The 15979-nt window shown below is 34.6% G+C and overlaps 1 pseudogene; it reads left to right on the top strand.

Annotated features, from left to right (window-relative positions):
• Window positions 1–9880: 9880 nt before the first annotated feature.
• The window catches only part of LOC112018002 (uncharacterized), a 32745-nt pseudogene continuing 26646 nt past the window's right edge, over window positions 9881–15979 (top strand).

Genomic DNA, 15979 nt, shown 5'->3' with positions numbered 1-15979 from the left:
ATTTTTTTGAGAATGTATTAAATATATGAATAGATTGACTTTACACATTCATCTTGGCAGTTTTAACTTTATATATAACTTTGCATTTATAAATTCATCTACTTTAGATGCTTATAACTAAGCAATAAAATCAATGAAGAATTTAAATCCAAAAACAATGTCTATACATATCTATCTATACTATTATATAATAATGGAAGCTTTAAAATAAGTTTTACAAAGCTCTTTTTGTGCCATGTCATTAGCAGCCTTTTTTTTTTTTTTTTTAAAATATAATTTTTAGTTTTTTTTTTTACTTTGTTTAACCTTTCATCTTCTTCAACCATTGTCTTCTTCTTAGTTCAAATTTTCATCTTCTCCAATCATGTCTTCTTAAAATTTTCATTTGACTTCCTTTATATCTTCATAAATTCTACGGTTTCACTTTTTTGAACATTTCATCTACTTCCATCCTTCCAACCTTCCATCTTCAAAATTCTACTGTTTCACTTTTTTGGACCTTTCATTTGCTTCCACCCTTACTCTTCCAATTTGATTTTCTTATAAATTTCTTTTACTTCATTTCTACCTCTCTCCCCTATTCTTTCCAAGTTGTTCACTGCAAAAAGGTCAATACTCTCTCTCTCTCTCCAAATTTGTCTCTTTTGATGCATTTTTTAAAATTGTTTCAACCACTTTTTTCCCCGCTAATAGTTCTTTTTGTTATTGTTGATTTAATTGTCACTTCACATTTGTTTCTCTTTTGGAAAAGTTGTATTGACTGAAAGTTCAAATAGTGTGTAAAATACCTATGAACGTTTAGACCCCTAAATATAAAAATACCAACACAAGCTTCTAATCAAATAATATATGTGTGGAATATGAAATATAAGCTATAACCAAATTGGTAACACACTCTAAACAATAATTAAATACAATTACAACATTAATTAAAAGTTTAAGAGTAAAGGAAGATGATGAAGCGTAAGTTCGTCAGTCGAGGTGGTTAGATGGAAGCAATCTCCAACCTGTGTGAATGTGCCCTCAATGGTGGTCACCGGTGTGGTGCCTGCCACAACACCTCCGATGCCAAAGTCAGTATGATACAATCTTTAAACAAAATACAATATCTTAGAATAAAAGAAATCACTTTGTGTCTGTATGAATCTGTACCTTGTATTTGGCGATGTGTAGGCTTTATATATGTTTTCATAGCTTCTAACCATTGGGCTAGTTATGGAGGTCTTAATGCTCCTCTTGGTAACGTTTGTTACTGTGTAATGAGGCCTTAATGTGCTCCAACGGTTCATACAGTTGGCCTTGTAACCGCTCGGGGTGTGATTGTACTGCATTGAATGGCCTGGTTATCTTCGTCAGTGACGCAGGTATCTGCTCAAATCGTCCTGAGGATGCCTTCGTCCATAATTGTTAGGATCATCTATGTTAGGTGAATTCGTCAGTCCTATCAGCTGCCCCCCGATTTTGTGGTCATCTAGGAATGACGGCCATAGAATGTGGAAGGCTTTCAGGTGGTAAGTGACTCTTGGGGTTTTGTTCCACATTAAATGCGTAGTAGCGGCGTTCTCCAGGTTGTAGTCCACGTGGCCCATTCTGACTGGTGAAGTTAATGCTCTAATTACTGGGACTATTGGGCTTCCCGCTGATTTTTTAGTTTCCAAAATCTTAGCTTTAAACTTCCTCCCTTCTCATTGTTCCTTTTTCACTTTTCTTAAAGATTTTCAATAATTTCTCTGAGCATCTTGTTCGCCAACCTCTCTCTACTGCTTTCCTCCAAATCGGTGCGCCGTGTAGTGGTTCCTTTCCTCAAGGTATGTTTTTCCCTTCCACTTCTCTTCTCATTTTGGTCTACACATATTATGGTAGATTTTTTTATTTTCCCCCATTTCTCTTTTCTGTGTTTGGTTTTCTTTGGGTCTTGGGGGTTTTTAGATTTTTCTCTCTTTTCTAGTTTTCCATGGTCAGTTGTTTTGAAGTTAGGATAGCTTGCCCCTCCATCTAATTTCTTTTTGCTTGACTAGGGGGGTCATTGGGAATTTTTCCACATCTTGAGGAATTCGTCTATGAGGGCAATTGTCTGACTGTGACATTGGCTGATTTGCTGCCCTTGCTGCGTCAGTCGATCGATTGGTTTGATAATCTGGTGAAGAAGGGGAGAATGATGTCTGAGATTAGGTCCAGTGAGCTCGAGACTGGGTTATCGTCTAGCGGTAACCCAGCGGAGGAAGATACAACCGTCTCTACTCCTCGGGAGGTTAGGGCTTTTTATGCCCTTGAGGATGAGTATGGGCTGGATGCCGACACGCTAAGCAGATTTAGGGATAGGTTTCAATTCCCATAACGAATTAGGGCTCGTCTGCCTGGTAAGGAAGATCGGGCTTGTCACTTCTTTCCTGGGAAGGTTTGTTTCTACAAATTTGCCTTCGTCTGTGGATTGAGGTTTCCTATCCATCCTTTCCTTATGGAGCTTTTAGATCATTTTGGTATTGCCCCTGGGCAACTCATGCCCAACTTGTGGAGGACATTGATTAGTTGTATGGGAATTTGGCTGGCTGCCAATGACGGGGTCATGCTCAAGGTTGACGAGCTTGTCTATTTGTATCGTTTAAAAGCGTCTAAGGAGCATGAGTACTATGAATTGGTGCCTTGGGAGAGGAAAACTAGGATTGTCAGGGGTTTACTGTCGTCTTTCAGGTATTGGAAGTTTAGATTTTTCTTTGTGTCTGGGGACAATTTTGAGACTTCTTTTGGCGAGGTTTGGGGTGATCTCTCGAGGTTGCGTCATCAATGGGAAACCCCGACTTTAGGTGCGTCCATATTCCTCTTCGTCCTTTGAAATCTGTCGTGTTTTCCACTATGGCCATTAATTGATTTTTTTTTTTTTTTTTGGGTTAAGAGACGACCCAAGCTCAAGAGTAGGTATAAAGAACGAGTCCAGAGGGTGATTAAGTACGCGCTGACGATCGAGAGTTGGGATGATCTTGTCAACCCAAGAACACTCGCCTTTTATTGCCTTGGACTAGAACCCTCTGCTTTCGTCCTGTGTAACCTTGATATTGAAGGAAAAATAGTAAGCGTTAGATTCGTCAGTACTGACCTCTCTTCCCCTTTTTATTTTTTTTTTATTTTTTTTAATTATTTATTATTTATTTATTTTATTTAAAGAGTAGGTGTTTCCTTCTTGCAGAGATGACGTCCAAGTTTAATAAGGACATGTATGCTAAGATGAAGTCAAAGAAAGATGAGCCATTGTCAAGTATTGGAAAGAAGACGGTGCGTGTGATTGGGAGGGGTTCTTCCATCACTCCAACTGCCTCCGTCACCCCCATCATTTTTGGCATTGAGACGACGAGGACAGCCTCTCTGTCTACTTCAATTGAAGAGCTCCCTACGCTCGTCTCTAAAAGGCCGCGTCTGTCAGAGAAGGAGAAAGAGAAGATGGTTTCCTGCCCGTCCACTATTTGGGGGATAAGAGACTGGCAGTAGATAGGGCCCACAACATCGTGACTGCAGATGACTTAAAGGTCTTCTCTAGGGTTCCATTTAACAATGTTGCAAGTGGCCACGTCCATAAGCTTGTTCAGGAAGAGTATTTATGCAACTCCCTCTCTTTTTTTATTTTTTATTTTTTTGACTAATGGCTTTGAATTTCTTTTCAGGTGTTGGGAGAGAGTTTGCATATTGCTTCTGAGTATCTTACTCAAGAGGCCAAGCTGGCATCTCTCACATCCAAGGTGCAAGCTTTGGAGGAGGAGAATTCTAAGTTGAAGAAGAACCACATTGATTCTATGGACGAGGCTATTACCTTGAAGGAGAAAGTTAAGGCCTTGGGTAATGATCTTAGAGCCGAATGTCAGTTGACCTTGGAAAAGGATGAGCAGCTTCTCAGTGCCAAGGAATCGCTTAAGACAATTGTTGCCAGATCTGTGGAGGCTTTCCAAACCACTGACGAGTACAACACTGTGCTCTTTAGTTGGTACTTCAAAGGGTTTGAGCTTCTCCGAGGTATCTGGTCAAGCATCCTACTGGCATCAACATGGAAAGTTTGGACTTAGAAGAGGTAGATAAAGAGATGGCCATTGACGAGGCTTCCCAGTCCTCCATTCCTGAAGGTGACATTCTAGAGAATGCTCCTGCTGAGGATACTCTCGTTGATGATGCTCCCTCAGTGGCTAGTGCTTGATCCTGTTACTTAAAAAAAGAAGTTTTCTTTTTGTTTTTGGTTATTGCCCATCATATCTTTCGGGCTTTTTGTAAATCTTATTTTGAAACGATTTTACTTTTATCTATCTTGGGAACAATATTTTAACCCAGTGTTGATGGGTTTTTAGTTGTAAAAACAAAGGTAGTTTGCTCGTTGGTTTTGGACTTTTCTTTAATTTGCATCTTCGTACTTACTTGCACTTTTGATTGCATGCTTTGTGGTGTGTGATACACTGGTAGGATTATTCATCCATGAGGTGTGCTTGGCGAGGCTTTTACTTCTTTTTCTCTCACCAGTATCTTTTTGCTTTTGTGACTTATATCCTTTTAAGGACTTTGCATTCGTCAAAAACTTGCGTCCGTTAGGGCGAAATCTCGTCATTTAGCCATTTTTGGCTTTTTGTGATTTACACCCTTTTTAGGGATTTCGTCATCGTTAGTAACAATTTTGTTACTTAGCCGTTTTTGGCTTCTTGTGACTTACACCCTTTTTAGGATCTTGTCATCGTTAGTAACATACATCCGCCGCAGTGGGATTTTGTTACTTAGCCATTTTTGGCTTGTTGTGCTTTACACCTTTTTTAGGGAGTTTGTCATTGTCAGTAACAATTTTGTTACTTAGCCATTTTTGGCTTCTTGTGACTTACACCCTTTTTAGGGATCTTTGTCATCGTCAGTAACTTACATCCGTCAAGGCAGAATTTTGTTACTTAGCCATTTTTGGCTTCTTGTGGCTTGTAATTAGATAGACCTGCTTGTGGAGAGACATTACCTGAATAACTTATTTGTTAATTCCAATAATGAATACATTTAACAGTTACGTCTATTGATGGTACTTTTTCAAAAGTTCAGTGTTCCATGGCCTCGGGAGTCTTTGTCCATCTAGGGTTTCCAGGTGATAGCTGCCCTGTGTTGGAGTAATGGATGACTCGATAGGGCCCTTCCCATATAGGGCTGAGTTTTCCTTGAGTAGGATCTCTGGTCGCCGGGTTACTTTGCACAGGACGAGGTCGCCTATGTCAAGTCGCCTGAGTTTTACCCTTCTGTTGTAATAGTTAGTCATCTTCTGCTGGTACTCTGCCATTCTACTGGAGGCTTTGTCTCTGACTTTGTCTAGACAGTCCAGGTTGAGTCGCAGATGATCGTCATTAACTTCTTCAGTGAATACTTCTCGCCTAGTGCTGGTTATTCCTACCTCGACCGGGATCACAGCTTCAGTGTTGTAGGTGAGTCCGAAGAGGGTCTCTCCCGTCAAGGTTCTCGCCGTGGTTCTATAAGCTCACAAAATATTGGGTAATTCTTTTGGCTAGGCACCCTTCGCATTGTCCAGCATGGTTTTTATGATCTTGAGTAGTGTACGGTTCATCACCTCCGTCTGTCCATTCGCCTGTGGGTGTCTTGGTGAGGAGAATTGGTTCTTGATGCCCAAGTCTGAACAGAAGTCCTTGAAGCTTTGGATGTTGAACTACTGTCCGTTATCTGATATGATCGTCCGTGGAATCCCAAACTTGCAAATTATATTCTTCCACACAAAGCTTCGGATCTTTGCTTCGGTGATGGTTGCCAGTGGCTCTGCTTCAACCCATTTTGTAAAGTAGTTAATAGCAACTAATAAAAATTTTACCTGACCTTTGCTTAGGGGTAGTGGGCCGACGATGTCGATTCCTCATTGTGCAAACGGCCACGGGGACGTTATTGTCGTCAGTTTCTCTACAGGAAGTCGTTGGACATTCCCAAACCGTTGACATTTGCCACATTTCTTGGCGAACTCTATTGCGTCCACCTGCATAGTAGGCCAGAAATAACCTATTCGAATAATCTTGCTTACCAGGGATCTAGGGCCAGCATGGTCCCTACAAATGCCTTCATGTATCTCTTCCAAGATGTACTTGGCTTCTCCTTCGTTAACACATTTCAAGTAAGGCATGGAGAAGCCTCGCTTGTATAGGGTGTCATTGAGGATCGTAAATCTGGTTGCCCTCTTCTTGATCTTTCTGGCCTCGTCTGTATTTGGAGGGAGGTGCNATAGTAAGAACATAATTTTAAATTGCCGCTGTTAGACATGAGACATCACCACCGCTCTCATACTTCTTGCACCTTCTTCAAGTGCTATATATGTTGTCGATCTACCACTAAGTCGTTGCTCTATAAACGATGATACTTGGTTTTAGGCCAAAATTGGCATTTGCTCATTTCTCACAAACTTTCCAGCATTTTGTCCCTTTCCTAAAACTATTTAAGAAAATGTTCATGTTTTGAAACTCGATAATGTGAGGGTCGAGTTTTAATAAAGAACTCGATATTAGTATGGTCAAGTTTGTTTGACTGTTGTGCCACGTTGGCGAAGCAGACACCTACAAAAACTTGGCCTATAGTGGCGTTTTTTTTAGCGGCGTTTGTCAAAAACGCCACTATAGGTACCCTATAGTGGCGTTTTATATAAACGCCACTATAGTACCCTATAGCTGCGTTTAGCAAGTCCTATAATGGCGTTTTATATAAACGCTACTATAGGTACTCTATAGCAGCGTTTTTAAGGGCCTATAGTAGCGTTTTTAAAAACGCCACTATAGGTCCGACCTATAATGGCGTTTCTCATGGTACAAACGCTGCTATAGGCACTTTTTTTTTTTACTTTTTTTAAATTTTTTTTTTTCGGCTGGGTTTAATTTCTTTTATAATTATAATAGACCTATAGTGGCGTTTGACAAACGCCACTATAGGCCCTTGTAAGTGTAGGACCTATAGTGGCGTTTGTCAAACGCCACTATAGGCATTTTTTCTGGGATTTTTTAATTTGCGCATGCAGAGAAAAAGGCCTACAGTGGCGTCTGTCAAACGCCACCATAGGCCCTGTAAGTGTACGACCTATAGTGGCGTTTGACAAACGCCACTATAGGTTCTTAAAAAAAAAAAACTTTTCACAACAAATTTCACTACATTTTAACAACATTTTCACAACAAATCATGGGTAATTAATTGTTGTTAGTTCAAATTTGAATTTAGCAATGAGATTGTTTTTTAACCCAACAATAAGAACCAATAATAACTCACCATTTAAAATTTGTTATAAAAATATTGTTGTAAAAATATTTTATGGTATGTTTCAAACTATTCTTTAAAAAAAAAAAAAAAAAAAATCAATCCGTAAAAAAAAAAAGGGTGATATATTCTAGCTAGGAATATGCCATAGAATATTCCTAGCATACAAACCATTCCTTAAAAATTTTTTTTAAAAAACTAAAAAAAAATCAATCCGTAAACACAAAAACTATGATTTGTTTTAGGAATATGCCATAGAATATTCTATGGCATATTCTAAACTATTCTTAAAAAAAAAAAAAAAAAAAAAAAAAAAAAAACCGAATTGATTCAACGTTGAGGTAATATATATATATATATTATTATATATTTATAATTAAATGAGAAGTGTTATATTAACAACATTTTTATAATGTTTTCACAACAAATTATAAGTGATTAGTTTTTATTGGTTTAAATTTGAACTGAACACTAAGATTACTTTTTTGCCTCAACAGTAACAATATGCCACTTAAAATTTGTTATAAAAATATTGTGAACATGCATTTCTCTATATATATATATATATGAGGTGCTACGTCCACAACATTTTTACAATTTTTCACAACAAATCATAAGTGGTTAGTTGTTATTAGTTCAAATTTGAACTTAATACTAGGATTACTTTTTTTTCCCAATAATAACAACTAGTAACAACCTATCACTTAAAATTTGTTACAAAAATATTGTGAAAATATTATGTACATATCATTTATATATATATATATAAGAACTAAACAAAAAAATTTAAAATTCAAAATTCAAAACCCACCTAACCCCACCTACCCCCACTCACTTATATCCTTCTCTAGCTCCACGTAACTTCTTCAGCCTTCTTCTTTCTTTTCTTTTCTTTTTTTCTTTCTCTCTTTTTCTAGCTCACTTATCTCCACTTCTTCAGGCTTCTTTCTTTCTTTCTCTTCTTTTCTGTTTCTTTTTTTTCCTTCTTTCACTCTTCTTTCACTACACACCTGGATTTATTCTTTTCTCTTTTTCTCCTATTTGATTTAATTTCCCCTATTTTATTTGTGGTGGTGTTAATGTTAGTGGGTTTTGGATTTGAAGATAGTGTTGCAACTAGTTAATTTTGTTCAAATTTGTAAATGGTGCTACTATTATGGGATTTGTGATTGAAGGAAGAATGCTATTGATTGTATAGTTGCAAGTAAGTATTTTTTTTTTTAAATTTTAATGCTTGTAAAGTCTATTCCTTTTTTTATAATAGTTTTGGCCTATTCTGTCTGCTATCAACTTTGCTTTGTGGGTTAATTTAGAGATCTCAAGTGTTGTGATTAATATCTTACTCAAGTAGTGAAAAATTCAAAATCAATTTGATGATTTCTTTTTGCAAGTTATTGGTCTGTGGCGGCTGAATGTGTTGGGGTGGGGTTGCTATATATATATATATATATATATTTTTTTTTTGTGTTTGATTTTGAATTTTTTTTAGGTGGGTTTGTGTTTTCATTTTGAATTTGCTGGGATAACCATAGTGTTTGTATTTGGAGTTGCTATTTTTTTTTTTTTTGGATGTGAGCGTGTTTGATTTTGAATTTTTTTTAGGTGGGTTTGTGTTTGACTTTCAATTTGCTGGGATAGCTATCTATAGTGTTTGTATTTTGTTTTGTTTTGTATCTTTTAATTTAATTACAATCTTAATTGAATTTAAAAAAAAAAAAAACTTTTTCACGTCAAAAATAAAATTCTTTTGATTACCAAAAATTAATTTTTGGTAATTAAAATTTTTTTTGGTGTTTTTTGGCTATAGCGGCGTTTTCTATAGTGGCATTTATAAACGCCACTATTGTACCGCTATTATAGGCCTATAGTGGCGTTTGTAAACGCCACTATAGACCTTTTTTTTATTTTTGAAAAATGCTATAGTGGCGTTTGTCAAACGCCACTATAGGTCTACCCTGTAGTGGCGTTTGTCAAACGCCACTATAGCATTTTTCAAAAATAAAAAAAAAAGGTCTATAGTGGCGTTTGGAAACGCCACTATAGGGTGGACCTATAGTGGCGTTTTTGAGAAACGCCACTATAGGCCTATAATAGCGGTACAATAGTGGCGTTTACAAACGCCACTATAGAAACGCCACTATAGCCAAAATGGGCCTATAGTGGCGTTTTTTGGACCTTTAGTGGCGTTTCAAAAACGCCACTATAGGCCCAGTTTTTTGTAGTGGTTGTATCAAAAAAATTTTTAAATAATCTATTGACAAATGAACTAAAGACACATATTAATCCAACCATTACTTTTATTACATCTCCAGAAATCAGTAGTCTTAAACAAGGAAATTACACATACCCACTTCAAATAGAATCCAATACCCTTAAATATATCCAACGTGTCATCCCCTCATTAGCTCCCACCAACATAGAAACAAAATAAATGCTACATTTTTTTTGCTAAACAAAATAAATGCTACATAAACTAAGAACTTTCCATATTTCTATACCAACTGCAGGCCATCTTCATATCTTTAAAAAAGGTTCTCTTACTCTTATTAATTGCCCCCACACTACATCAAAACAAAAACGCTCTCTCTTGTTTGGTTTGAGTTTTGTGTGTCTAGCTAGAGCTAAGAGAGTGATCATCATGGGTAGGAAGAGGAGTTCACCTATAAATGTGTTGTCTGAATGGGTGAAGAGGCAATCTATGAGGATGAAGATTTGTCTTGGTGCAATGGTTGCACTTTTAGCTTTGGTGGCTTTGAAGCTTACCATTCATGATCTCAACCACTTCTACATTGGCTCAGAATTCATCCATGCTTTGGGGATCATTGTCTTGATTTACAAACTCACCACCAAAAAGACTTGTTCTGGTACATGCATCTATATTTATATACCTTCACTGCATGTCTTCCCATTATCAATTTTTAAGATAACCAGAAGCTGTTGTTTTTTATCTGTTTTGTCTGGTGTGTTAAATTATCTTTTTTTTTTTCTTTTTTTGTTTGAGGAATATTTATCTTTTTAAGTTGTCAACATATTTGTTTAGATTCCATATGTTGTTTGGCAAAATCACAATTTAGTCCATAAACTTTTAATTGTTATATTTGACTTCTTAAATTTTAGATTAATAAAAAAGAAAAAAGAAAAAAAAAGAGCTAGATTATATTCAAATTAATAGATTAATTTTGTAATTTTTGGACAAACAAATTCTTTCTTTTAGTCTGACTCAATAGTAATTTAGTTCCACGACGTTTTCTGTTCTTATTTTGAGCCCAACTCAATCCTTACATTTTGATCCATAAAGTTTGGAGTGAAAATGATATTAGTTGGCGTCTTTTGATGGAATCCTAACAATTTCACTTTTAATCCAAACTTTAGAAGGTAAAATGTATCACTTGAAAGTTTATAGACTAAATTGTGATCTGACCAAATCATTAAAAAGCAAATTACAATTTTCCCTTTTATTTTTCTTCCCAAAAAAAAAATAAAAAAAAAAAAGTTGAGTTTCTTTAACTTTATTGACTTAAAAGTCTAAGTGACCATTTGGATCCCATGTCCACGTTTAGGCTCCGCTTAGGAGTTCATAAAGGAATGGAATGGGATGGAATGAGATAATCATAAGGGAATAGAAATGAATGGAATGTATTTAAGTAATGGAAAGGAATGGAAAAGAATAGAATGGAATTAAGTAACATTGTTTGGATGTTTTAAAATAAAGGAATGGAAAGGAATGAAAATGAATGGAATGTAAGTAATCATGTTTGGGAGCAATATGGAGAGAATGGAATGGAATCATTTTATGACAATGTTACTATTAAACCCCTGTTTTAAAATAAAGGGTTGAATACATAGGGGTATTTTGGGAGTTTTAGTAAAAAAATCATTAAATCTAATTTCATTTCCTCCCATTCCTCCCAATTTCGGGGAAATGAAAATTTGAGGTTTTAAGGGAATAGAAAGGAATGAGTGTTCCCTCCTACCCATTCCATTCTCTCCCACTTAAACTCCCAAACAAGGGAATGGACTTTCCATTCCCTCCATTAAAACTCACAAACAAGAGAAAGGAAGAATATTCTAAAATTATTCTTTTTATTCATTTTCATTCCATTCCATTTCATCTTCCCAAACGGAGCCTTAGCGTTTTGCATGTTGCCTTCTTTTTTTCTTTTTCTTTTTTTTCTTTTTTTGTGACCAGTTGTACATTAAGGCAAATGAACAGTGTTTTCAGCATGAACAGTAACTTGAAAATTATTTTTTTATTGTTTTTAGTTTTCAGTTTTTAACAAAATAAGCGATATCTAAACACACCTTAAACATTATGTCCGAGGAGGGCGTGCATATTTGGGAATTACGTTTATATCAATAACCAGTCTTTTTTTAGTAGCACAACTAGGATTTTAATGATTAAGGAAAAGTAAGTAGCACAATTAGGATTTCTTTTCTTTTTTTTTTTTTTTTTTGAGAAGACAACTAGGATTTTAATTCAGGGGGAAAGCTTAAAAGATAATGTTGACAAGATAATAATTTTGAACTTATCAGAAAAAAATAAAAACATAATTTTGAAAATATAAACTAAAATAATTAACAAAAAAAATTAAACAAATTTTTTTATGATACAACATATACTAATAATGTAGTGGTCTGTGATTTTTTTTTTTTTTTTTTTTTTAAGGTTTATTTTGTAAAACCTATGCTACCCCTACCGACTATATACTAATAATGTAGTGGTCTGTGATTTTTTTTTTTTTTTTTTTTTTAAGGTTTATTTTGTAAAACCTATGCTACCCCTACCGACGTCCCTACCCCACCCCAAATTTGTAAGTTAGTAAAATTATAGAATGAGACATTTATCAACGCCTATGTCAGAATGTAAAGACATTGCAGTAAAGCAAGTACAAAGTAAAAGCGCAAAAAGAAAGAATTTTTAGAGAAGAAACCTAAGGAGCATAATTAACGGCAGCTCAGCCTCAATGCAACACTCAATGAAGAAAAAAGTTTGAAGCGCAACTTAGGAAGTTCAAAGTTAAAAAAATAACAATAAAAATAATTTCTAGCCATTTGTATAGAAAAGAATGAGGTTTGAGATTGATTTTTTTTTTTTTCCTTTGAATTCAGTTTTGTTTCATTGAGAGAGATAGAGAGTTACTTTTTAGCATCTATGTCTGAGAGGTTAACGAGTTTTATACTCTAGAACTCTCACAGAGAATAGGAACAGTTTTAGTCACACATTCGTTGATTTTTTTTTTTCTTTGAAAAAAAATTACCTTTTATTCATTAGTTAACATTTGGGCCTAATTAATATTTTCATAAATAAAGAAATATTACTAATGATTAAAATTTGGGGCCCTTTTTTTACTTGGGAGTCTTAAGTCGTTGCCTAACTCCGTCTAGTGCTTCAGCCAGCCTTGTGTAGAGTTCGATAAGCTCAACTTATTAGCTCTTCCATTTCCTTCTCCTTTCCAAGGAGAATGTACAAAAGAATATGTGTGAGGCTCACTGCTGTAAGGGTTCAAAAAGGGTCTCAGACCCACTTAGAATAGTGGTGCTTGATATTTCTGGTCCAACATAATTAATTTATAAGAGCGTGGACTTTCTAAGTCAATTATAATACTAAGTAGGGGCTTTTTGGCCAAAATAGGCAAATGCTCTTTTCGCGCAAAAATTTTAGCGTTTTGCCCCCTTTCCCAAATTAATTAGGGAAATGCCTCTCTTTTGTAACTCGATTTTCTCAAAATCGAATTTCAATGTAAAACTTCATTTGTAGAAAATCAAGTATAGGGCGATCAAACTTAAAAAAAATATTAAAAAATATTTAAAAAAAATTGTCATGGAACTCGAGTTCATGGAGCTTGAGTTCCATAAAAAAAACACCACTATAGGCCTCTATAAAACACAGCTATAGGTAAAACTTAAAATAAAAAATAAAAAATTTGCATGGAACTCGAGTTCCATAAAAAACGCCACTATAGGTATTTAAAACGCCACTATAGGGCTCCCTATGGAGCGATCAGACTTAAGAAAAAACTTGCATGTTAAAACGCCACTATAGGGCTTTAAAAAATTGCATGGAACTCGAGTTCATGAAGCTCGAGTTCCAATAAATTTTTTTTTTTTTTTTTTTCAGTTTGTTATAACTCGATTGTCCAAAAATCGAGTTTTAAATTGAAACTCTATTTTTAGAAAATTGAGTTTCAAAAAAAGGGCATTTCCCTAATTAGTTTGGGAAAGGGGGCAAAACGCTGAAATTTTTGCGTGAAAAGGGCATTTGCCCATTTTCTCCGGGGCTTTTTATGTAAAACTATCTTCTTCATTTTTTACTTCAAATTTTAAACTGTGCATAAAAAAAAAGTATATATATATATATATATACACACACACAAACAAACAAACAAACCAGCCCAAGAAAACTGTTCGTGAAACAATAAATTTTGGCTCACTCAATTTGACAAAACCAAAAAAGAAGTTTAGGAATACAACAAAATAACACAACATTTTCAAAATACTTCTATTTTCAATCGTGATAGATCCCCATCTAATAATTTATTATTTTATTTTGACCTGTAAGGAACTTACACCTTAATAGTTCTAAAAATATTGGGATATAATAAAATGCCACAACATTTTCACAGTACAATACCATTATTTTTAGTTGTGCTAGATCCCGGTCTAATATTTTATTATTTTATTTTTACACATAAGAAATTAACACATATATAACAACATTTTTCAGAGTATCTCTATGTTTACTTAAACTTACATTAATGCAAACTAGTATGTAACTTGTGCGGTTAATTGTAGTGATGTTATTGGTCAATTTTTTTTTTTTTTTGGTTTATCACATGGAGGATAGAATTAGATAAAACAATGAAAAAAAATATTGCATTTTATTATTTAAGTGATGCTATTGGTCTTTTTTTTTTTTTTTTTGTTTAAAGGGTGTCAATTCGAGTTAGTGTGTCAGGTTCGTGTCATGTCGAGGTAGGGGTATTTGACTAAATGGCTCAACTCTAACCCGACTCATTTAATAATCGTGTCATGATCCTTCAACCCTAACCTAACCTGTTAATAAGGCGGGTTTACCTAACCCAACCCATTTGACCTGCTTAATAAACAAGCCGTGTTAAGTTGACATGAATGTAACACAACCCATTTCAACCTGCATAATATTAAATATAACATCCATCTAGAAATAAATTTTTTTATATCCCAAAAGCAATGCATACATTTCAAGTCTTCAACCCACATTCAAAATGATATAGTTCAACAAAAATATAACATTCATCTAGAAATAAGTTCTTTACACTCCAAAATAAGTGCTTACACTTCAACCAAATTCAAAATAACATATTTAACAAAAATAAAATAACATATTTCAACAAAAATATAATATCCTTGGAACTCCCAAATGCTAAGTAGAATTGGAGCAAATAGTAGGCTAATCCTGACTATGACTACGATTATCTTCGATAGATTCTAGTTTATAAACTATGTCAATAAATCCACTTGCAAGATATGCAGACGGTGTCTAACACTAATACAAACACCAAAAAAAAAACACACGGCACAAAACAAAAGCAACAACCATGGCCTTAATCAACAATTAATATATCTCATACATGAATAACAGCACATCGGTTCAAAGTACGTAGAACAAAAACATTATCAGAAAAAATTACCGCTGAATTTTGAAACACCAAGAAAACAGTTTTCTTTAATTCTAAAACTCAATAAACACATTAGAGAGAGAGAGCGCAAAAATGGTTTGAGATTGAGTTTGAGAATTGGGCGTGAGACTATAAGATAGTAGAGTGAGTAGTGCTAAAATAAAAATAAATAAATAAATAAAAATTAGATATTTATAAGAAGGTTTAGAGATTTAGGGTTTGTAAGGTTTAAAGATCTAGGGTTTTTTTTTGTAAAGTTTCAATTTCCAATTATATCCCTTGTAAATTTTTTGTAATACTCACTTTTCTTTTAAATTTAAAACATATGTTGGATATAAAAGGTATTTGACAAATCTAAAATAAAATGAATATTTATTTGTTATACAAATTAACGGATTGTGTTAAGGGGGTCATTTTGAGTTGACACCAAATAAATTGTCGTGAACGTGTCTATTGCAGGTTATGCGGGTTGACCCGCTTTATGACACATTTCTTATCGTATCGCTTTCGAGTTGACCCGTTTATGACCCAAACCCATTAAGGCCCAACCCTGACCTACAAAAACCCGTGTCGAGTTCATGTCATGTTCGTGGTTGGGTCGAACATTCACACCCGTTTATCATACGGAGGAGAGCATTAGATAAACAATGAATAAAAAAAGAGAATATTGCATTTTATTATTTTTAAAATATATAAGGGACATTAATATATATATATATATATATATTATTGTAAATTGTGTATACAACTGCATAGAATATAAATGACGGGAGAAATTAAAATAAATAATGAGCAAGCATGTTTCAGAAAATCATGATAATTATTCAGGGAAAAAATGATCTTTCAGTTCATATTACCTGCAAGTACTTTGCCAAATGTTGTCCTTTCTTTATGTCTTGCAAAAGTGCATCCAATTTTATTTTAAAAGCTCTTGCAACAATAATGTTTGGTCGGTCTTCTGGTTTTTGACCAGGAATCAATTCTAAGAAAGAAACTATTCTTGGCCATTTAGGATTGCATGTAAAAGTAAGGAAAATGTCTGGATAGCCTGCCACCAACATATTGCCATGGCATCTTGA

This window comes from Quercus suber, unplaced genomic scaffold (assembly GCF_002906115.3).
Source record: "Quercus suber isolate HL8 unplaced genomic scaffold, Cork oak 2.0 scaffold_11, whole genome shotgun sequence".
NCBI classification, from domain to species: Eukaryota; Viridiplantae; Streptophyta; class Magnoliopsida; order Fagales; family Fagaceae; genus Quercus; species Quercus suber.
This window is presented reverse-complemented; position numbering and strand designations above follow the sequence as displayed.